Source organism: Stegostoma tigrinum, chromosome 27 (genome assembly GCF_030684315.1).
Source record: "Stegostoma tigrinum isolate sSteTig4 chromosome 27, sSteTig4.hap1, whole genome shotgun sequence".
NCBI classification, from domain to species: domain Eukaryota; kingdom Metazoa; phylum Chordata; class Chondrichthyes; order Orectolobiformes; family Stegostomatidae; genus Stegostoma; species Stegostoma tigrinum.
In genome coordinates, this window is record NC_081380.1 from 37447978 (window position 1) to 37471296 (window position 23319).

General features: G+C 44.6%; 1 protein-coding gene and 1 non-coding gene across 2 annotated transcripts in view; both read left to right on the forward strand.

Annotated features, from left to right (window-relative positions):
• Nucleotides 1–23319, forward strand: part of lyrm9 (LYR motif containing 9) — a 147512-nt gene that overhangs the window by 109537 nt on the left and 14656 nt on the right. The window lies entirely within an intron of this gene.
• On the forward strand, nt 7860–7966 carry LOC125464798 (U6 spliceosomal RNA). Its single transcript, XR_007250088.1, has one exon. It is a non-coding gene; the product is annotated as a U6 spliceosomal RNA (small nuclear RNA).

Below are 23319 nucleotides of genomic sequence, written 5' to 3' on the forward strand. Positions count from 1 at the left end.
GTCTTACATCACCACAGATAGGTTTTAAGTGCTGCATGCGGGAATAAAATGGAAAATACGTTACTACAGAGATCTGAAGGACAGCAAAATGATCATTGGAATAGTAATTCAGAGGCCTCCACTTAGGATCTGAGTTCACTGGTTCAATGCCACCATGGCAGCTGCAGGAATTTAAATTCAATTAATAGTTCTGGAATTTATAGGTAATCTCAGTCATGGTGACCATGAAACTATTGATTGTTGTAAAAACACATGCGGCTAACCAAAGACCTTTGGGGACAGAAATCTGCCTTCCTTACCTTGCCTGGTCTATATATTATTCCAGACCTACAGCAGTGTGGTGCTCTCCTGGCATCCCTTTGCAATGGTCTTGAAAGTTACACAATTCAGTGGAAATTATAGATCCTAAATAAATGATGGCCTTCTCAGCAATGCCCACATTCCATCAATAAATATATAAAAACTTTGAAAAACTTATCGTAACAAACTGCACACCAAACAAAATATAGTAAGCATGTCGACTCTGTTGTCACACACCTATTGAAAAGTCATATCATGACATTTTTTTCTGTTTTAAAGGAGCCATGTCAACCTAAGTTATAAAACGAGTGGAAGACCCTGATGTACCATTTAATCCTAGTTTTTCTATGACACTGAATCAGTTTCTAAAAACCTGATTTGACTGGCCAGTAAATTGGAAAAGTACTTTAAAAAGTTGTCTAGGGCCTATTGGGGCACAATTGTAATGTCTCTACCTCTGAGCTAGGGGGCCTGGTTTCAAATCCCAAATTACTCCAGAGGTGTGCCATAACATTGCTGGACAAGTTGATTAAAAATTCCTAATAAAGATGTGGGAGTTGTTTGAGGCCCATGATCACTAGCTCATCGAATCTCTGCAGAGTTACCCCCATCAGAAATAGGGACAGTTGTAGGCTATTTGGCTTCTTGACCCTGTTCCACCATATAATAAGATCATGGCTAATTCAATATTCCTCACAGCCGCTTTCCTGCCCTTTGCCCATAACCTGTGATTCTGATAGATCAAGAATCTATCTCAGCATTTGTTACTCTATATTTTTGTCATTGTTGATCAATAGCATTGGCAAACTGCAATGATAGAGATTACATTCACAATTGTGGTAGAGGCAGATTCTTACAGGTTATTGCAGAGCTAGAATTTAATGAATATGAAGATAAGCCTCTGAAGTAAGCTCTGATCTAACTTTGACTTCAGTACTCATGTGGTGGGACTCTGCTAGAAGTTTGGAGCTCAGATTATGTTCTGTAGCCCTACCACTGTGTACATGTTGTTAGTATACACTGATTAACAGAAGCCCAGAGATCATACCTCGGCTGGTATAAGGAACAGAAAAAGCCTGATGCACTAGTTGCTAGCAACAGCTGAGTAAAACAACGAATTTGTAAACTTGAAGAGAATGGGAACTTGGCCGATTGACTAGTGAAGTGACAAAGAGCTTTGGGAACAGATGCTGGAAGGGCTCTTCTCCCAAAAAGCACTGCACTTGCCTTGGACTGCATGTGGGATTATAAGACCTTTAAGATATTTGTGCTCACACCCCAAATGAATCTAAAACACATCAGACTTTGTGGTGCACCCAGAAAGACCGAGACAGTCTCATTTGCACAATTTGGCATACCCCCAGCTGCATTCTTCAATTCTCTGTTAAAAGATGGAACTCTTGCCCATTTTCCTCACCTCATGGTGGATTGGCCACGGGAAATGCAGGATTACAGAGTTAGGGTATGGGTGGGATGCTCTTTGGAGGGCCAGTGTGAACTCGATGGGCTGAATGGTCTGCTTCCACACTGTAGGGATTCTATAAAATGAAAGGTAAAGATGCCAGCTGGAACACTGTGATCTGCCTGTAAATGATGATCATATACAATATTGACAGAATTTTTTAAAATTCATAGGTTTGAGGGCATCATTGGCCACACCTGGCATTTATTACCCATTCCTATTTGCCAAGAGGGCACAGAAAAACCAATATGTTGCTGTGTGGGGTTGGCATCACTTATAGGCCAGGCCATCACTTTCCTTCCCTGAAGAACATCAGTGAACTTGACGTATTTATCAAAACAATCAGCAATGGTTTCATGGTTAACCAGTGAGAATAATTTCCTCTACATCGGCGAAACCAAGCGAAGGCTTGGGGACCACTTTGCAGAACACCTCCGCTCGGTTCGCAATAAACAACTGCACCTCCCAGTCGCGAACCATTTTAACTCCCCCTCCCTTCCTCAGACGACATGTCCATCCTGGGCCTCCTGCAGTGCCACAATGATGCCACCCGAAGGTTGCAAGAACAGCAACTCATATTCTGCTTGGGAACCCTGCAGCCCAATGGTATCAATGTGGACTTCACAAGCTTCAAAATCTCCCCTTCCCCCACTGCATCCCAAAACCAGCCCAGCCTGTCTCCGCTTCCCTAACCTGTTCTTCCTCTCACCCATCCCATCCTCCCACTTCAAGCCGCATCTCCATTTCCCACCTACCACCTCATCCCGCCTCCTTGACCTGTCCGTCTTCCCTGGGCTGACCTATCCCCTCCCTACCTCCTCACCTATACTCTCCTCTCTACCTATCTTCTTTTCACTCCATCTTCGATCCGCCTCCCCCTCTCTCCCTGTTTATTCCAGTTCCCTCTCCCCATCTCCCTCTCTGATGAAGGGTCTAGGCCCGAAACGTCAGCTTTTGTGCTTCTAAGATGCTGCTTGGCCTGCTGTGTTCATCCAGCTCCACACTTTGTTATCTTGGATTCTACAGCATCTGCAGTTCCCATTGTCACAGAATAAATTCCTATTCTATTCTATTCATCGTTAGGCGCTTAGCTGCAGATCATTAAAACTGAAATTAAATTTCACCACGTTCTAGGTCAGGATTTGAACTTGGGCGCCCAGGACATGATCTGAGTTTATTCATAATAATCCAGCAGTAATTTCACTCAGCCATTGCTCTTCCTATGATCATTTTTAGTAAAACAAGCCATCTTTGCAACAGTTCCTTCTCGACTTATCCTTCAATCCCATGACAAATCCTTCAGCTAATTTTAGAATGTTAAACCAATTCAGATGATTGGCTCTGCCTTACCGCAAATACATCATCTGATTGAAGAAGTCAGAACGAAATGAGCACACCCTTCTCGAAATGACTAAATTCCAGGATTAGGAAAAATATGATGCAAGTGTACATTTTTCTTGAAGACAGTCGGCAAACAGAACACAAACTGACTTGCTCTTTCCTCACACTGTACTTCCCCATAGGTGATTAATTGAGTAATTTGCTTCGATGCCCCAGGACTACTTAGAGTCAGCGCCACAAATGATGGCCTGCTTTTTTCTTTCATTCATGGGATGAGGGTGTCACAGGCTGGGCAGCATTTATCGCCCATCCCTAATTGCCCAGAGAGCAGTTCATACCTGGAGTCACATGTAGGCCAGACCAGGTAAGGGTGGCAGTTTTTCCCCCTAAAGGGGCATCAGTGAACCAGGCTGGTTTTTCCCAACAATCTCCAATGGATTCATAGAACATAGAACATAGAACAGTACAGCACAGAACAGGCCCTTCAGCCCACAATGTTGTGCCGACCATTGATCCTCATGTTTGCACCCTCAAATTTCTGTGACCATATGCATGTCCAGCAGTCTCTTAAATGACCCCAATGACCTTGCTTCCACAACTGCTGCTGGCAACGCATTCCATGCTCTCACAACTCTCTGTGTAAAGAGCCCGCCTCTGACATCCCCTCCATACTTTCCTCCAACCAGCTTAAAACTATGACCCCTCGTGCTAGCAATTTCTGCCTTGGGAAATAGTCTCTGGCTATCAACTTTATTCATGGTCATCATTAGATTCTTTAATTTCAGATATGCCATTGAATTTAAATTCCACCATCTGCCTTGCCAGGATTCTAACCCAGGTCACCAGAACATTACCCAGGTCTATGGATTGCCAGTCCAGCAACAATACCATTGCCTTCTCAGTGATACACGAGGTCTCATTGAACACTGATGGCCATTTGAAGAGCCAGTGCACGCACAATGGGCTGAACGGCCTCCTTCCATACTGTAACCACTCCAGAATTCTGTGACTCCCTTCTCAGGACGGTCTGTTCCTGAATGGAGTTGCTGCACCTTTACCCCCAGGTCGCCTGTCATCATCCCCTACCTTATGTTTGTGTGGGCTTTTTTTAATGCATATGTGGGATGAGGGTCATCACTGGCTGGGGCAGCATTTATTACCCATCCCTAGTTGCCCCTTGAGAAGGCGGTGGTGAGCTGCCTTTTTGAACCTTCATAGTCCATGTGCTCTGGGTTGACCCACAATGCCATCAGGGAGAGATCTCCAGGATTTTGACCCAGTGACAGCAAAGAAACAGCAATGTATGCCCAAGTCAGGAAGGTGAGTGGTTTAGAAGAGAAGTTGCAAGGATTGGCGTTCCACATATCTGCTGCCCTCAACCTTCTAGATAGAAGCAGTCATGCGTTTGGAGGGTACTGCCTGAGGAGCCTTTGTGAATTTCTGCGGTTAATCTTGAGGAGGTGGTCAGGTATCTACGGTGTGCGCGTGGTCCCAAGTCATAACAGCCTCCAAGTTGCCTTTGCTGCTGGATGTTTGTGACATTTGATCAGGTGGCTTGGCGGATCTCATGGTGGCTGTCAATGCTAGCTCTGCGTGTCTAAGATTAGATTAGATTAGATTAGATTCCCTACAGTGTGGAAACAGAAACTGTGATTCTGTGGAGCAGTTCCTTCTGAGGGTGGGGCATCGGTGCTAAATACAAATGAAGCCAACAGGCACTCCATTTGTGACCAAAACATAAAAAGGAACTTACTCAATTTTTTTCAGAGATGAGGGCTGGAGGCTCTCGAGCAGCTGCTGATGGCTTTGGCACATCCCTGGAGAGTCTGGAGCTGGCATGTGAAATGCTGCTCAGCTGAAGGCAGGTGCAGATTGTGGTGATCTCATACTCTCTCCATTCCTCTGGTTCCCTTAATCTCTGTAGGGCAGCACAGTGGCTAAGTGGTTAGCACTGCAGCTTCACAGGGACCCGGGTTCAATACCAGCCTCGGGTGACTGTCTGTGTGGAGTTTGCACATTCTCCCCGTGTCTGCGTGGGTTTCTTCCGGTTTCCTCCCACAGTCCAAAGATGTGCAGGCTAGGGGGATTGGCCATGCTAAATTGCCCGTAGTGTTCAGGGGTGTATGGGTTATAGGGGGATGGATTTGGGTGGGATGCTTCAAGGGGCAGTATGGACTTGTTGGGCCGAAGGGCCTGTTTCCACACTGTAGGGAATCTAATCTGTGAAACTGATCTTTTACTCGTGTTAATTTTACCGGGTGAAAATAGTTGACGTGGCACAGCAAGTGACATGGGGCTGGGGGGATGGATTGAAGGCAGGAAGGGAATGGGAGCAGGGGGTTCTGAGGATGGAGGAACATGGTGCTGGATTTTGTTTCAGATACCACTCTCACACATTATGATCGTCCTCATCACCACTGCTACTCAAATCATCATATGGTGTCATTGCCCCTGTCAACCTGCCCCTTCCTCTGCACACGGTCACCTGCAGGAAAGGTGGAGGCATTAAGAATTCATGACCATGAAGGAGATGAACAAAGGTGTGGATGATTGTGGGTGTGTGTTGCTGCTCCACAAGATTGTCACGGTGACTCACCTGCTGACTGATTTGTTGCTACCAATCTCATTGCTTTCCTCATGTTAGAGCAGAGAGTCCCACCTGGCAGCTGCATAGCCTCTGTCTGGGTACCTCCTTAATGTTGAGGGAGCACCCTCTAGTTTCGTTGCTTTTCCTGTTTGCTATTCACTCAATGAGTTTTGCCAGCCCTTTTGAGTCAGCAATTCAGTTAATTCCACTTGTGGAATCCCTGTAGCATGGAAATAGGCCATTCAGCTCAACAAGTCCATACGGCCCGTTTGAAAGCATCCCACCCAGAACCATTCCCCAACCCTTGCATTTCCCATGTCTAACCTGCATAACCCACACATCCCTGGACACTATGGGGTGATTTAGCATGGCCAATCCACCTAACCTGCACATCTTTGGACGGTGGGAGGAAACCGGAGCACCTGGAGGAAACCCACACAGACACACAAACTCCACACGGACAGTCACCCGAGGGTGGAATCGAACCTGGGTCCCCGGCACTGTGAGGCGGCTGTGCTAACCACTGAGCCATCATGCCACCCAATGATGCCACTCTTAATCTTTCGCTATATTCCTTGAATTTATCTCCTTCAAGTAGAATTATAATTAGAATTAAATTTATTGTCCCATTATTCAAATGAGTACAATAAAAGTTTGATAAGTCTCTGCTTACAGCACCGTTTTAGGTAGAAGGCCGCTAGGTACAGCTTCTTCAGTTACAGTTCTCAGAAAAATTGAGAAGTAAAAGTCCAGCATTGCAGATTTTAAAAATAACTTATAAAATGGAGGAAAAGAAGTTCAGAACAACAGTCTTCCAACCCAGTCCATGCTGACACCTGGCCACCCCTGCACGCCAGGCCTTGACTCTAGACTCTTCACCTCAGGGTTCACAAGACCGGGACATCGCTCTGGAATTACTTTGAGACTGGAGGTCCATGCTGAGGCCACGGCTGACATGAAAGGCCACCATGCTGAACCAGGATGCCTGCACACCAGGCCCCAGGGTGTACAGAGACCACAAGATTGGAGGCCGGGAGTTCCTAGGGTGTGAGATCAGTGGCCGTGTGGTTCAAGGTCAGGAGGCCAAGACAGAGATGAGGGGAAGGAAAGGAGAAAAGAAAGAGAGGGGAGAAAAAAGGAACAGACAGAGCAGATGAGCTCTAGCTGAAGTGTCCTATTCCACCATCATCTTGGATCAAGGAGTTTGTCCGATTTTTGCTGTTATAAAATCTGTTCCCGTCACTCAATCAGATAGTGTATTCCAAATTCAAACCAGAAGCGCTATTTAGACTGAGTCGATACATTCAAAACTGAGATGGACAGATTTGTAGTCAGTAAGGGAATGGGAAAAATGCATGAAAGTGGAGTTGAGGATTCTCAGATTAGCCATGATCTCATTGAATAATTGAGGTGATTGGGCAGGTCACACAGAAAGGCATATCTCAACATAAACAGAGTCAAACAGCCCTAAAGATTGTTTACCCCAAAAGCAGATTGGTAAATGAAAGCTTTTTAAAAAATCACTTCATACAATATCATTCAATAAAATAGTATTCTGCAGCTTCCCTGTAGCAGTTCGAGAACTGCAGATGATAAGGAGTCAGTATTATAATGATAGCTCCAAAAAGCAAAGCATAAAAAGATAAAAAGCTAAGGTGGCACTGTGGTAAGCACTGCTGCCTCACAGCGCCAGGGACCTGGGTGACTGTCTGTGTGGAGTTTGTACATCCTCGCCATGCCTTGTGTGGGTTTTCCCCAGGTGTTCTGGTTTCCTCCCACAGTCCAAAGATGTGCAGGTTAGATGGATTGGCCATGATAAGTTGCTCATTGTGTCCAGGGATGTGCAGTTTAGGTGGATTAGCCATGGGGAATGCAAGGATTGCAGAGACAGGGTAGGGCATTGGGTCTGGATGGATGCACTTTGGAGTCGGTGTGGACTTGATGGGCCAAATGGCCTGCTCCCACTATAGGGGTTCTATGATTCGGGCTTTACACCTGAGAGCACTCGAATGAGGGTAAAAGACTGGACCGAATGGAAAGTGGAGTCAGTCTTCCTTCAATTAACTGTAGAAACATATAGGCGTGACCCAAATACAGAGATTGTCGTCTGGAGATGGTTCTTGATCAAAACCCTCTTTCTGACGGCTTTTGATGACACACAAAGTGTTTGTGCTCGCTGCAGCAGCATGTATACTAAAACTGGAATGATACAGAGAAGATTAGCATAGCCCTAGTTCAAGGATGACAGGCATGTTCATAAAACGTTAAACAAAAGAATGACCCATACTCATTAAAGTGCATATTCTAATTAATGAGGATTTCAAATATATTTTCAGCCACATGAGTCAACAGTAGCAACAGATAATGGAGCTTGAAATGACTACAGTATAAAATAGCTGCTCCCTTGAAAACAAAGTGATCGCAACCAGGCGTTCCCATATGTAATTTCACCCTAAAAATAGGTCTTGCATTGTTTATTGTTGACGAGGCAATCTCTGATCAGTTCCTCCAGCACTCCCTTCTCCCACCATCCACATCTCCTTCGCCATCTCTAACCTGCACCCTGGAGGATGAAATCTTAACCCAGCTCCTTCTCAACCAGGAGTTATCAATTGGTTTTGGTTAGGGACCCCTTTTTTAAAAGGATCAGTAACCAGACTCTTACAAACCAAAATTATCACGTAATATGCATTCATTGTCTGAAAGTCTTGCACGTGAAGAAAGCATTCTTCTACTTCGATCCTCCTTTTTAAATGAAAACAAGTATTTCTCTACATATAGCGATCAGTGAGATGTTTGCTTACTTTTCATCGATGAATTTGCTTATCCTTCATAGGAGCACACAGCAACCTCCTTCCTTGAGAGGGAGTAGCCTGAGGATAATCCAGTCCAGAGAATCAACTGGGGAAGACAGCCAGAACAGAAAGCATAGCACATAGACAGCGAGACCACGGGGAGAGCGGGGACATGGGGAATGAACGGGCATGGGGAGAGCAAGGGCACGGGGAGAGCAGGGACGTAGGGAGAGCAGGGACGTGGGAAGAGCAGGGGCGCAGGTAGAGCTGAGCACAGAGAATGTACTCAGTGGAGAGAGGCAGGGAGCAGAGGCAAAGTTTGAATTGAAAGCAGAGAAAGCAAATGTGAGGAGAAGGCCCCACCAAGAAAGTGGAAGTACAGAGAGATCTGGGTGAGCAAGGAAAGGGCATTAAAAAAAAGGAAGGACTAGTACGTGCCTCCACCTGCTACTCATTCCCTTACTCCCTGGATGGTCACCAACAGCAACCACTGTATGGGCAACTCCCAGATATGCACAAACTCTAAAACTCCTAAAGCTTCTCTGTCTTTCTGCACTGCCTTTCCAAACTCACTCACTAAGGCTCCTTCACAATACATTCCAAGCCAGTTATCTCTACCATCAAGAAGGACAATGGCATTAGATGCAATCTACATAATATAGGATCCAAAGATGCCTCCTGACCTGCTGCGATCTCCAGCATTTGTTGGTTTTCATACTACCTACACCATCTGCCAGCTCCTCACCAAGGCACACACCATTCTGACTTCAAACTATCCTATTGCTGGGTCAAAATCCCGGAATTCTCTTTCTGATGTAATTGTGGGCACCCCTAAACACCAAGGACTATGACAATTTAAGAAGGCGGCTCAGACAGCCAGCTTCTCAAAAGTGATTAGAGATGAGCAGTAAACATTGGCCGTGCTTTATACTGTTGCTGTGAAGAATCTTGGAGTTTTTGACAATGTTAAAAGTGTGATGCAAGTGGAAATCGAATATTGTTATTAAATGCAGAGCTGGTATCTTCACTACAGAAATCCCTCCATGCACAGGCAGCCCATCTTGATCTTAGATTTGGCTCAGTTGTTGAGATATAGGTGATGTATAGCCTAGAGGAATGATTGTACAGGTTCACTTTTAGGAACAACTTCATCCAGTGATTCACAAATTCCATCCTTAAGATATTTGATCAAAGAGAGGCACCTCACCATTGGCCATCCTTCATGTATCAGCATTGGCCCGAAGTGTCAGCATGATATTCAAACCATGTCCAAGCCAATACTGCATCCACACACTCACATACTTGTAAAAAGAGTCATTGATGGCAATAAGTGAGATGACACCCCATTGGAATGAGCCGCGTATGCACTAGCACTAATTTGGACACACCTCTAGATACCTCATTCAGCCAAAAGTCCACTCCTGTCCCACCACAAATAGAGAAGATAGCCATAGAGTCACAGAGATGTCAACACTGAAACAGACCCATCAGTCTAACTTGGCCATACTGACCAGATATCCTAAATCAATCTAGTCCCATTTGCCAGCATTTGGCCCATATCCCTGTAAACCCTTCCTATTCATATACTTCTCCAGATGCCTTTTAAATGATGTAATTGTACCAGCCTCCACCACTTCCTCTGGCAGCTCAATCCATACGTGCACCACTCTTTGCATGAAAAAGGTAGCCTTTTGGGCCCCTTTAAATCTTTCCCTTCTCACCGTGAATCTACCCCCTCTAGTTTAGACTCCCCTTCCCTGGGAAGAAAATAGCTATTCACCCTATCCATGCTCCTCGTGATTTTATAAAACTCTAAGGACGCCCCTCAACCTCCAATGCCCCAAGTTATTCAGCCTCTCCCTATAACTCAAGCCTTCTAGCTCTGGCAGCATTGTTGCAAATCTTTTCTGCACCCTTTCAAGTTTAACATCATCTTTCCCATAAACTCAGCCAATTAGTTAGCAATCTAGGCCAGTCAGGTGACCTGAACCTCACTGGTTAGATCTACAGTTTCCTTTGAATACATCTCGATTCATCAAGCAGTCCTCAAATGAAAATCAATTCCCTTCTGTTAAATGGAGATCAGATTCCCTGGATCCAGGAATCCATGCCCTTGGCCATCAATATCCTTCTAAGAGGAGAGAACAAAGCTTGCAATACAGAAGGGAAATTCCCTGAAATCACCGCATTTCGAGAGATGGTAACCTGAGTGCCTGAGGAATTTCAAGACAATTAAAATGGCAGGTAAAAAGATAGGAGCAATATCTGCGCAGGTCATTATTATTTATAAGAAATGGTATAGAGTGTTGCAATAGAACCTCGCAGTGTGCTCTTTCTGCTGCCCTTGACGTTGTTGGAGAATACACCCTTTATCAGTTTTCTGTAAGAGAGCTTTTCAGACCTCTTCCTCATTGTAATGTTCAATTACTGGAAATGAAGGTGCATTGTCAAACATTCTCAATAGATTGTGTAGCACTGAATTCAATAGTTGTATTGCACAAGGCTAGTTTCAGAATCAGTGAATTAGAAATTTCACTTTCTGTAGCTTTAAGGAGCCAACATGCCTTGCAAACCACCACAACAGTAGCACTCCTTGTTAATGAACAGACTGAATAATCAGCCAATGTCTAATAATAAAATGGTCAAATTATTAAACAACCTATACCTTCACTACATCCTATTTACTATTCAAATGCACTTCAATTGCTTTTCAAAAAGAAGAATACTACAAATGCTGGAATAAAAGCAGAAAATGCTGGGGGTGCTCACCATCCAAGTAATTCCCAGTTGAAACAATGATTGACAGGTAACTCTCTCAGTCTGAGATAGTAGGAGCTGCCAATGCTGCAGAATCTGGGGCAACAAGGTGTAGAGCTGGATGAACACAGCAGGCCAGGCATCATCAGAGGAGCAGAAAAGCTGATGTTCTGAATCTGGACCCTTCTTCAGGTCTCCATGGCAGCCTGATGGTCACAAGACCTATTGTTCTGCTGCAGCCTCTGGCCAATGAGTTCCACTGCCTCCCACATGTCTGCCTGTCCCTTCTGGCCCCTCTCTGTGCATGTGGACAAAACCCCCTGATAGCTGACACCAAACAGTCCTCTCCTGCAACGGTCCAGACCCAAAACATCTGTTCCTCTGATTCTGTCTGGGCTACTCTGTACATCCAGCTCTACACCTTGTTAGCTCTTTCAGTCTAGTGTCTAGTGTTCCCTGCTCATGATCACATCCATTGTGTTCACAAGAAGGATCCCAAAAAGAGTGAATTTCTCTATCTTTTGACAATACAGAGTACTCAAGTACTTTGTCAGAGCTTTTAGTCTTGTGCTTATCGAGACAGTTGCAATTGTCACCCACTGTCATCTCACTCATTGGCTCCCTTTGGCTTTTTGATTGAGATCGGCCCACCACAGCACAGAGGAGCCCGAAGAGACAGAGTGCTGTCTGAAATCCGTGTCCTCACTCCCGGTCAGGACAGAACCCTGGCCTTCACAGGAGTGCTGAGTCCTTGTCCTGCCAAATGAATAGGCATCGCTCTTCATTCCAAAAGATCTGTCACATTAACCCCGCAGTCACTCTATCTATCACTCCACAGCACTCCTAACCACACACCACAATGCCTTCTGTCTTTTCTGCTTTGCACGAGCCACTAGCCAACCCTCAGTCTCCCCGGAAAAATGCCTGGCTCCACTCAATTTGACACTCGGCCTTTGAGGATGGAAGTACAGAGGAATACAGAGGTCACAGAGGAAGTATCAGCAAGCCTGCCAACTACACCTCCCACTAGCCCAGATACTGACACCTCGGGGATAACCGTCCACATTGAGAGTGTGGAAGCACGATCCGGTGAGCACTTCACAGCGATAGCTCTGCAACTGGCCTTTTGAGCAAGAAATGACCCAGGTTGTTGTCTCTCAGAGGACTTCAGAGACCAGATACCTGCTCAGCCCCTGGCAGGTGAGGACTCTATGGTGTCGGTGATCAGGGGGTTTTGCCCATGTGCATAGAGAGGGGCAGACAGACATGTGGGAGGCAGTGGAACTCAATGCCCAGAGGCTGCAGCAGAGCAGTGGGCCTTGTGACCATCAGGCTGCCATGGAGACCTGGATCCAGCAACCTCAGTGGCACATACACCAGGACTTCATCACCCAACCATTGGACCTCCAAGCCAAAAACATGGAAACATGGGATGGGGAACATTAGCCTTGGTGCAGGTGACCCCTCTTCACAAGAAGATGGGACAATGCAGGAAGCACACAATTGGAGGTAGAACCACACACACATTCCCCTCAGCACTTGTCACCAGGCCCTTCATCTCCACCCCGTCTGCTGCCCTCCACCCCTTAGAAATTCAAGCTGAGGACGGTCAACTTGCATGTAGGAATTCCCTCCCCAGTGGCATTGTGGGTCAAACCACAGCAGATGGACTGCAACAGTTCAAGAAGACTGCTCCCCACCACCTTCTCAAGGGGCAACCAGAGACGGTCAATAAATGCTGGCCCAGCCAGCAACACCCACATGCCACAAACAAATAAAAAACAGAAGATCATTGGCACGTCTGGCCCAGTTTCACAAGCAACACCCTCCAAATCTCCAGGGCCAACAGGCTTCATTCCCACCACACCAGCTGCAGAACAGGGGACTGCTCTAAGACGTAGAGAGTGAAAGGCTTGGGTGAGAAAAGCCACACCATCAGCAGCGCTTTCTGGCCACCGATGAGGCTCCACAGATGGGCGTCTGCAATGAGAGCTCGCTATCCTTCTTCATTGAGCATCCCCAATGTTCGGCTCCCACTAAGCACAATGGTTGAGCTGTCAGGGTTGTCCAGCAGTGCTGTGCCAGGGAAGTGCAACACATAGAGTCAATGTTATACCACAGTAATAGAGAAGGCAGCCTATGTGCTGTACAATGCATAGGCCTGTGTCCTGTGATCAGTGTTTGCAACATATCCCTCCCTCTCGGGCTGAGTCATGGCCTCTGCGTCCTCACAGCCATTGTCTCCCCCATTACACGCTTCTCCATTTGTGTCACCATGGAAGGCAGCAGTGAGTGTTTCTCTGTGAGCAGCTTCCAGTCTCAGCCTGGCCATGTCAACGAGCCCCTAAACATCTGCACCACAGCCCATCCGCTTAACTCAACAGACTGCACACTCCCCCAAATGCCCTCACAGCCCATCTATATGAACCTACACCTCCTTCCCTACCTGGCGTATAAGGTGGCCATGCTGGATGTGGTCAGACAGCGCTGCCACTTGAAGCCAGAGATCTCCTGAATGTGAATAACCAACACTGCCTCCCCCTTTCACATTCCACCCTTCCTAGGAAGAAGGTGTGAGATTGACATTGCAAGCTGCCTACAGCAAGATGTAAACACCCTAGGCTGAGGGCAGCTTAGCAGCAAGACAAGCTGCTTCTTTCTGTGACTAAGCTAACCGGTCTGACAGGGCATGGCAGGGTGGGGCAGACAGTGTGCAGCCAGGCAGGAGGGTGTTAAAAGAGAGCAAGCAAGCATCCCTATGGCATGCAACCTTGTCTACTCGGTGAGCTGGGTCTCTGTGCACTGAGTCCACACTCTAGCCTTTCAATGCTCATTGCTGACACACCCTGTGAACTGGAAAAATATCCCAGAAATATTATGATGGATATCAATGTGGAGTGTGGTTACATGTGGCTGGTTTGTTTGCCAAGATTGGCAGAAGGAGATACTGAATACTAATAAGGTGTATCATTGTCTCACCAGTGGAATGGAGACTGCATTGTGAGCAGCAAATACAGTAGACAGATTGATTCTATCGGTTTCAGAATGGTCAAGGAAAAGGATAAGCCTTCCATAAAAGTTAAAGATTTTAATCAGGGTAAGCCAAGTTATAATGGCATGAGACAAGAACTTTCAAAAGTTGGTTGGAGTAGACTGTTTGCAGGGCAAAGGATGTCTGACAAATTGGAGGCTTTCAAGAGAGTGATGCTGAGAGTTCAGAGGCATTGTGTTCCTGTTAGAATGATGGGTAAAGCTGGTAAGATTAAGAAACAATGGATAACCAAAAATATTAAGGTTCTCATTAAGAATAAAAGAGTACCTTAGTTTAAATATAGAAAACTTGGTTTCATTGAATTTCTTAATCAATGTAAAGAGTACAAGTGCATTCTTAAGAGAGAAATCGGAGAGGCAAAGAAGGGATATGAGCTGTAGCAGATGGGGTTAAGGATAATGCAAACAGATTTTACAAATACGTTAAGGCTAAGAGGGTAACTATAGAGAGGGTAGGGCCTCTTAAAGATGAAGGAGATCGTCTTTGTGTTGAACCCCAAGGGATGGGAGAGATGATAAATGAATATTTCACCTCAGTTTTTACTGTGGCGAAAGAAATAAACTTTGATGTTTTAAGAACTGTTCGCATTACAGAAGGGGGAGTTCGGGAGCTCTTAGAGAACATAACGGTGGATAAATCTCCGGGACCTGATTGAACATATCCCAGAACATTGTAGGAAATAAGGGTGGAAATTGTGAGACCCCTTGCAGAGATATTTGCGTCACCTATAACTATGGGTGAGGTGCCTGATGATTGGAGGGTGTCCAATGTTGTACATTTGTTTAAGAAAAGTTGTAAGGAGAAACTGGGGAACTGTAGACCTGTTGGTCTGACTTCGTTTGTGGGTAAATGGATAGAGGTGATTATAAAAGATAAGATTCCTGAACAGCTAGAGAGGCATAGTGTTAGGAATGGGAAGTGAACTCTCTCTCATAATTAAAATTGAAACACAAGTTACAGCTGGAATAGAGGTCTCCTTCTAATAATTAGACCCAAAACACCTAGAGAAGCTTGTCTCACCTCGCCCACTCTGTTAAGCTGTTTCAGAGAAGGGGAAGTTAAATGAAAGAAAATCTCTGATATTCACTTTATAAGTAACTAGTAACAATTTATTTATTTAACCCTAACAGTGAATAAATTAACAGAATTAGTAACAAACTGAACAATTCCCCCTTAACTACTAACTACTCCCTAACTGAATTAAATTATACTGGTACGCTGTTCCAATAAATAAAACTCCCACTTATATAAACCCAAGTAATAAGAAAATAAATTAAAACTTATTTCCTCAAAATTTACACGCCTTTCTTCAACAGCTCTCAAGTCATAAACGCCTTTCGTCCACTGATCCAGCTGTCAGGGATGTTTTCTCTGTGTAGACTTCTGTGAGGACTCTTAGCTAGAAATGCCAAGGTACTTTTTATGGATAAGATGTGCTTTCTCAGAGAGCTTAGTGATTTCTTGTGAGAGCTAAATGCTTACTTCTTTGATGGCAACTTGCTCACACACAGCCAATTGATACGTCTCCATTATAGAACTGGCTGTACATCTGCAGCTGCCTGCAGATGCTTTTTTTTCTGTATGAATCTCTAACCTTAGAAAAGCACTTTAACTCTTAAAGGAACCATGCACTCTTTCCCCTTATCGTTTTGACAAACAAATTCCAGCTTCCTGCCTTACATGACATGAGTACTCTACATAACTTCAGTAGTTTTGTGGAAGGAAAATTGTAGCTTACTAACTTTTTTGAGTTTTTTGAAGAAGTTACTGAAAAGATTGATGATGGCAGTGCAGTAGATGTTGTTTATTTAGATTTTAGTAAAGCCTTTGACAAGGTTCCACATGGTAATCCAATCAGTAAAGCTAGGTCACATGGAATTCAGGGTGAGTTTGCCAATTTGATACATAACTAGCTTAATGGCAGCAGACAGTGTAATGGTGAAGGGTTGCTTTTCGGACTGGAAGCCTATGACTAATGGTGCTCCACTAATGGTCCTGGGCCCTCTTTAGTTTGTCATTTATATAAATGATTTGGATGAGATTATAGAAGGCCTGGTGAGTAAGTTTGCGGATGACACCAAAATTGGTGGCATTGTAGACAGTGAAGAAGGTTTTCTAAGGTTACAAAGGACCTTGCTCAAATGGGACAATGGGCTGAAAAATGGCAGATGGAGTTCAATCTGGATAAATGCGAGATGTTGTATTTTGGTACAACAAACAAGGCTAGGGCTTATACAATTACTGGTATAGTCTTGGGTAGTGTTGTAGAACATAGGGGGCTGGGGGTGCAGGTTTGCATCACATGTAGAAAGAATGGTTAAAAAGGCACACTTGCCTTCATTGCTCAGTCCTGTGAGTCTCGGAGTTGTGTTGAGGTTGTACAGGACCTTGGTGAGGCCTCTTGTGGAATGCTGTGCCCAGTTCTGGTCGCCCAGTTGCAGGAAGGACATTATCAAGCTGGAGAGGGTTCAGAAGAGATTTACCAGGATGTTGCCGGGTACGGTTATAAAGAAAGGCTACTTCGGCTGGGACTTCTTTCACACAGGAGGTTAAGAGGCAACTTGATAGAAGGCTTATAAAATCATGAGAGGTATAGATAGAATTATTAGTAGTTGCCTTTGCACTAGCATGGGGGATTCAAGAGTAGGGGGCACATTTTTAAGGTGAGAAGAGAGAGATTTTAAAAAGACATGGGAGACAAATTTTTTACACAGAGGGTGGTTCACATGTGGAATGAACTTCCTGATGAAGTGGTGGATGCAAGCACAATTACAATGTTTAAAAGACACTTGGATAAGTACATGAATAGGAAAAGTTTGGAGGGATATGGACTAGGAGCAGGTAGATGGGACCAGTTTAGTTTGGGATTACATTCAGCATAGACTGGTTGGACCAAAGGGCCTTTTCCTATGGTGTATGACTCTACGACTTTTAAAAAGTTGTTTCACCTATTTTACAAACCCAGCTCTCCTTTACCATAATTATCATTGCCTTTGTCTTTTACAAATGTATTGCTTGGATTTCTTACAATAGAGACTGCTTGAAACATAATCCCATTAGGTTAGGGTTGCCAACACTCCAGTATTGTCCTGGAGCCTTCCAGAATTAAAGATTAATTTGGTAGACATTGTTCAATCAATGCTGGGGCAAAAACAATTGCAGAGGTGTTAAGAAAAACATATTTTCTTCGGTATATTTTGTGCATGTTTGTTTATTTGATGTAAAAAACAGACAGAGGAGGTGTATTTGATTGGCTATGCAACAGATGCAAGTGGTTATAAAATGGGCTCTTCAGGAATAATTCCAACTGGAGAGGGCAACTTCACGTCAATTCAAGCAAGTTTCAAACTTGAGTTTCAAAGATGAACAGAAAGTTTGACAAAGTACCCAATCATTTTTATATGGTATAATAAACTTTAGGGAAAATTATTTGTAGTTCATTTGCCCAAATGTTTAAGCAAATATTACTCAAGTTTGGCATCACTGCTAAAGGAAAAGCTGCACATGTGGTGTAGTGCTGCAAAAATAAACAAAGGATATGCAACAAAATAGCTGACAGTTATGAACTTGACATCATGTCAGAAACAACAGCAAACAGAATATTTGTTGCTCCATGTTTAAAAAGATACACCATTAAACAATGAGACACAGACTAATAAAATCCTAAATAAGCTGGTTTGTTTACAAAAGGTCAGGAGGACTGAGGAGAATACATTTATTATCTGTCTTTTACTGCCCTTGAAAATGGATAATTTCCTCCTTTGTGCAGTTGAGTGGCTTTCTAAGCCTTGCAAAAGACAAGAATCAACCATGTAATATGGACGAGAGCTTCTGCTAAACCTGGGTAAGTGCAGGAGACAAATTCCTATCCCTGAAGAATGTTAGTGAGCCAACTGGGTCTTTATAATGGGAAAAAAAAGACTTCCGTGCATGTAGCATCTTTCATGATCTCAGGGTGACCAAGCAGTTTATAAGAGATGAATCGCGGTCACTATTACAAAGTAGTTGCATGAAAACAGCAATGTGACAAATGACCAAGCAACTTCCAGGACAGAAACAGTGTTCAAAGACCCCAGACACAATTGGAAAGCTACAGCTACCAGCTGCCTGCTCCCAGCTAACCAGGCAGGTTACCCAGGCTATCAGTCACCCCTACAGGCAGCCATACAGTCATTCAATTATCCAACCCATTTGCAATCACTTACACAGACTTAACAGCCTTGCAACTAGCTAAACCTGCCACTAGGCAGACAGTTACATCCAATCAGTAATCAGTGATAACTAATTCAGTTTGTAGACAATTGACTGGACAGTTGGTAAGTGATGGCAACAATGTGGGTTCAATTCTGAACTGGCTGAGGTTACTATGAAGGTCTCTTGCCTCAATGACTTCGCTTACCTGCTGCATGGTCCCCCTTAGGTTAAACCCCCACCAGTCTCTCTCTCTTATGATAGAACAACCCTACGGTTTAGTAAGACTGTAGTGATTTTACTTTTAATTCAATATATCAACCAGTCAGTTCAACAGAAGAATTAAAGGCTTTCAAATATAAAAGCAGAATTATTATAGGTCAATGAGCAGCGCCATTCACTGTAACCCTTGACTGTTGCATCCATTCTGTTGCTAGCAGTTACTCCATCCTACTGCCCAGGCATATGTACTGGCTTCACCTACAGTACATTGTCACTTAGTTCACTGAAGATATTGACCCTGGAAGTCTGCTAGAGAACATAGTGGTCTGTAGTCTTTTTCTCTAATCTTATAACTGATGTCATGCACATACAGGAGTTTGAAGTAGTGTTAGTAATGCTCTTGTTTTATTGGTTCTCGGCTGCAGGCATTGTTGTCATTTATTGCCCTTCCCTGTTCCCTTTGACAAGGTGATGCTGTGCTGTCAGCTTGAAATGTTATTGGAGTTTGCCGCATTTGTCAAACCATGTAACCAAAATTAAATACTGCAGATGCTGTAAAATTGAAACAAGATCTGAAAATGTTGGCAATTGTCAGCGGATCAAGCTGTGCCAAGTGGCAAATTATTCCAGCCTCTCACAGACCTTGTCTTCTCCCTTTCTTCCTTCTCCACTCCTCCCATCTCCAGGTGTTAATAAACCTTGTTACATCTTCAACCTTGCCTGGCTCTCGCAATGCTGCTTGGTCTGCTGTGTTCATCCAGCTTCACACTTTATTATCCAGAACTGTGCCTGCTGCTTGATGATAGACTCAGAGGCAGGAAGGATCGGGGACAGGGGGAAACAGACAGATCATCTGCCTACTTGGAGACCAGTTAAATCACTAAAATGGCCCACTAAAGGCCATTCACACCTCTGTACATGTTGCTCACATCAGAGAGTAGGTGGTTCTCACAAGATAGAGTGCTCAGTGGAACCTGGCAGTAGAGGATCAAGGTTACAGGGAGAAGGCAGGAGAATGAGCTTGGGAAACACATCAATCATGATAACCTTGGGCCCAATGGCCTAATTCTTCTCCTATATCTTATGGTTTTATTACATCTATTTATATTCCTTCACAGGATGTGGCCATTATTGAATATATTTGCTCTTCCGATGAGCTGCTTTCTTCTCTCGTCCATGTAGTGTATGTACCCCGACAGTGTCATTAACAGGAGAGGTCAACCATAGGGGAATGACCAAGCACTTACATTCCACTTTCAAGTAATTTTAAAAACATCTGCGATCTAATCTCCTCATCCTGCAGTTAAATACCACAAGCAGAACATTTAATGAGCAATTAATCGTAAGAATTGCAGAACAGGTTTAATAAACAAAACCACACCATGAAATATCTCGAGCTCAATCCATGCCAAGTATCTGTCACATATATTTGATATTGTTATTCAAATTATAAGTAAGGCCTCAGGTTAAATAATCATTAATGAATTTCCACTGCATGAAATACATTTTCCAGAAATTCACTGTAAACTGTGACATTCTAGAGACTGCCTTGATTATGGTACTTTTTAAAAAATTCATTCATGGAACCTGGGCATCACCGGCTGGACAGCATTTGTTGCCTGTCTCTCGTTGCCCCTTGGGAAGATGGTGTTGAGCTGCCTTCTTGAACCACTGCAGTCCATATATTTCCAAGTCAGGATGGTGAGTGACTCCTGGGGGCTTGCAGGGGGTGGTGTTCCCATGTACCTACTGCCTTTGTCCTTCTAGATGGAAATGATTGTGGGCTTAGAAGATGCTGTCTGAGGAGCTTTAGTGAATTTCTGCAGAGCACCTCGTAGATAATACACACTGCTGCTACCGAGCATCGGTGGTGGATGGAATGGATGTTTGTGGAAGTGGTGCCAATCAAGTGATTTGTCCTGGATGGTGTCAAACATCTTGATTGTTGGAGCTACATCTATCTGGGCAAGTGAGGAATATTCCATCACACTCCGGACTTGTGCCTTGTAGATAATGGATAGGCTTTGGGAGTCAGGAGTTGAGGTATTCATCACAGTATTCCTAGAATCTAACCCTGCTCTTATAGGCACTGTGTTTATGCAGCGAGCCCAGTGAGTTTCTTGTCTATGGAAACTCCAAGGATGTTGATAATGAGAGATTCATTGACATCAAGGAACGGTAGTTAGATTGTCTCTTATTGGACAGGGTCATGTTTTGGCATTTGTGAGGGGCAAATACTACTTGCAACTTGTCAGCTCAAGCCAAGATATTGTCCAGACCTTGTTGCATTTGAACATGGACTGCTTCGGTATCTGAGGAACCACGAATGGTGCTGAACATTGTGCAATCATTAGCGAACATCCCCATTACGATGGATGGAAGGTAATTGATGAAATAGCTGAAGATGGTTGGGCCAAGGAAGGGAGGAACTCATGCAGAGATGTTCTGCATTGTTTTACACATTGTAGAGTAGGTGCCAGTGTTGTAACTGTACTGGAAGATCTTGGCTAGGGGAGCAGCAAGTTCTAGAGCACAAGTCTTCAGTACCATTGCCGGAACATTGTCAGGCCCCATAACCTTTGCAACATCCAGTGTCTCCAACCATTTCTTGATATCGCATGGAGTGAATCAAATAGTCTGAAGAATGGTATGTGTGATGCTGGGGACCGCTGGAGGAAGCCAAGATGAATTCATCCCCTCGGCACTTCTGGCTGAAGATTGCTGTGAAAACTTTAGTCTCATCCTTTACTCTGATGTGTTGGGCTCATTCATGATTGAGGATGGGAATATTTGTGAACCATCCTCCTCCAGTGAGTTGTTTAGTTGTCCATCATCATTCACGACTGGATGTGGCAGGACTGCAGGGCTTAGATCTGACCTGTTGGTTGTGGGATCACTTGGCTCTATCTATCACTTGCTGCTCATGCTTTTGACGGCAGGTGATCCAATTTGATAGCTTCACCAGATTGGCACCTCATTTTTAGGCATGCCAGGCGCTGTTCCTGGTATGCCCTCCTCTACTCGCCATTGAACCAGCATTGATCCCGTGGCTTGATGGTTAAGTGGAGTATGCCAGGCCATGAGGTTGCAGGTTGTGCTGGAGTACCATTCTGCTGCTGTTGATGGTCCACAGCGCCTCATGGATGCCCAGTCTTGAATTGTGAGATCTGTTTGAAGATCTGTCCCATTTCGCACCTTGATTGTGCCACCCAGCATGATGGGGACCATTTTCAATGTGAAGACAGGATCCCACCTCTGCAAGGCCTGTGCTGTGGTCACTCCCACTGATGAAGTGGTGAACCCAGAGCGGGACCCTGGCAGACGGTGGTGATCCTGGAGCAGGAACCTAACGGGACCATCAAGGAGGCAGCTGGCAGAGGGCAGAGGACAGAACCCAGCATTGGCTGCTACTTCCATGGAGTCAACACTGGCAAGGTGGGCACAGTGGCAAAAGATGGCGCCTGAGGATTGGTGACTTCGATGTTAGTTGGGTCTGGTGCTGGTGACTGTGAAGCAGTGGCGGGTGAGTTATGACCTCTCTTTACACCATATCTTTTTTTCAGTTTTTATTCTTAAACTATTCAAAATGGCATCAGAATCATGGCAACCGTGGAAGCTTTTCCATGTGTTTTACTAAATGTTTCACTGTAAAATACACGTGACAATAAAATCACTCATTCATTTATTCATTCATTCGTTCATTCATTCGTTCATTCACATATGTCTTTCCCTCTTGTTGGTTTCCTCACCGCCTGCCTCAGACCCAGTCAAACAGCTGTGTCTTTTAGGACCCAACCAGCTCAATCAGTAATGTTGTTACTGAGCCACTCTTGGTTGTGCGCAATGAAATACCCCACCCAGAGTACATGTTGCAGCCTTGCCAACCTCACTGCTACCTCCAAGTGTTGTTCAACTTGGAGGAGTGCTGATTCATCAGCTGCGGAACGACAACTTATGGTGATCAGCAGGAGGTTTTCTTGACCATGTTTAACCTGAAACTGCGAGACAACATAGAGTCTGGACACAATGTTGAGGGCCCCCAGGGCAACTCCCCAGTCGTCATGTACTGCCATACGGGCATCTCTGCTGGGTCTAACCTGCTGTTAGGACAGGACATATCCAGGGATAGTGATGGTGGTGTTTGGGACATCGTGTGTCAAGTATGATTCCATGAGTATGACTATGTCAGGTTGTTGCTTGACTAGAGTGTGAGATAGCTCTCCCAATTTTGGACCAGCACCCAGATGTTAGTAAGGAGAACTTTACAAGGTCAACAGGGCTGTTTCTGCTGTTGTCTTGTCTGTTGCCCAGGTCAATGACAGGTAATCGACCCAGTTCCATTTCTTTGTTGAGTCTTCATTAATACAACTAAATGGCTTGGTAGGCCGTTTCAGAGGACAGTTGAGAGTCAACCACATTGCTGTGGGTCTGGAGTCGCATGTAAGCCAGACCTGGTAAGAATGGCAGATTTCCTTCCCTGAAGGACATTAGTGAGCCAGATGGGTTTTTCCAACAATTGACAATGGCTTCATGGTCATCAGTAGATTCTTAATTCCAGATATATTTTATTGAATTCAAATTCAACCATCTGCTGTGACAGGATATGAACCTC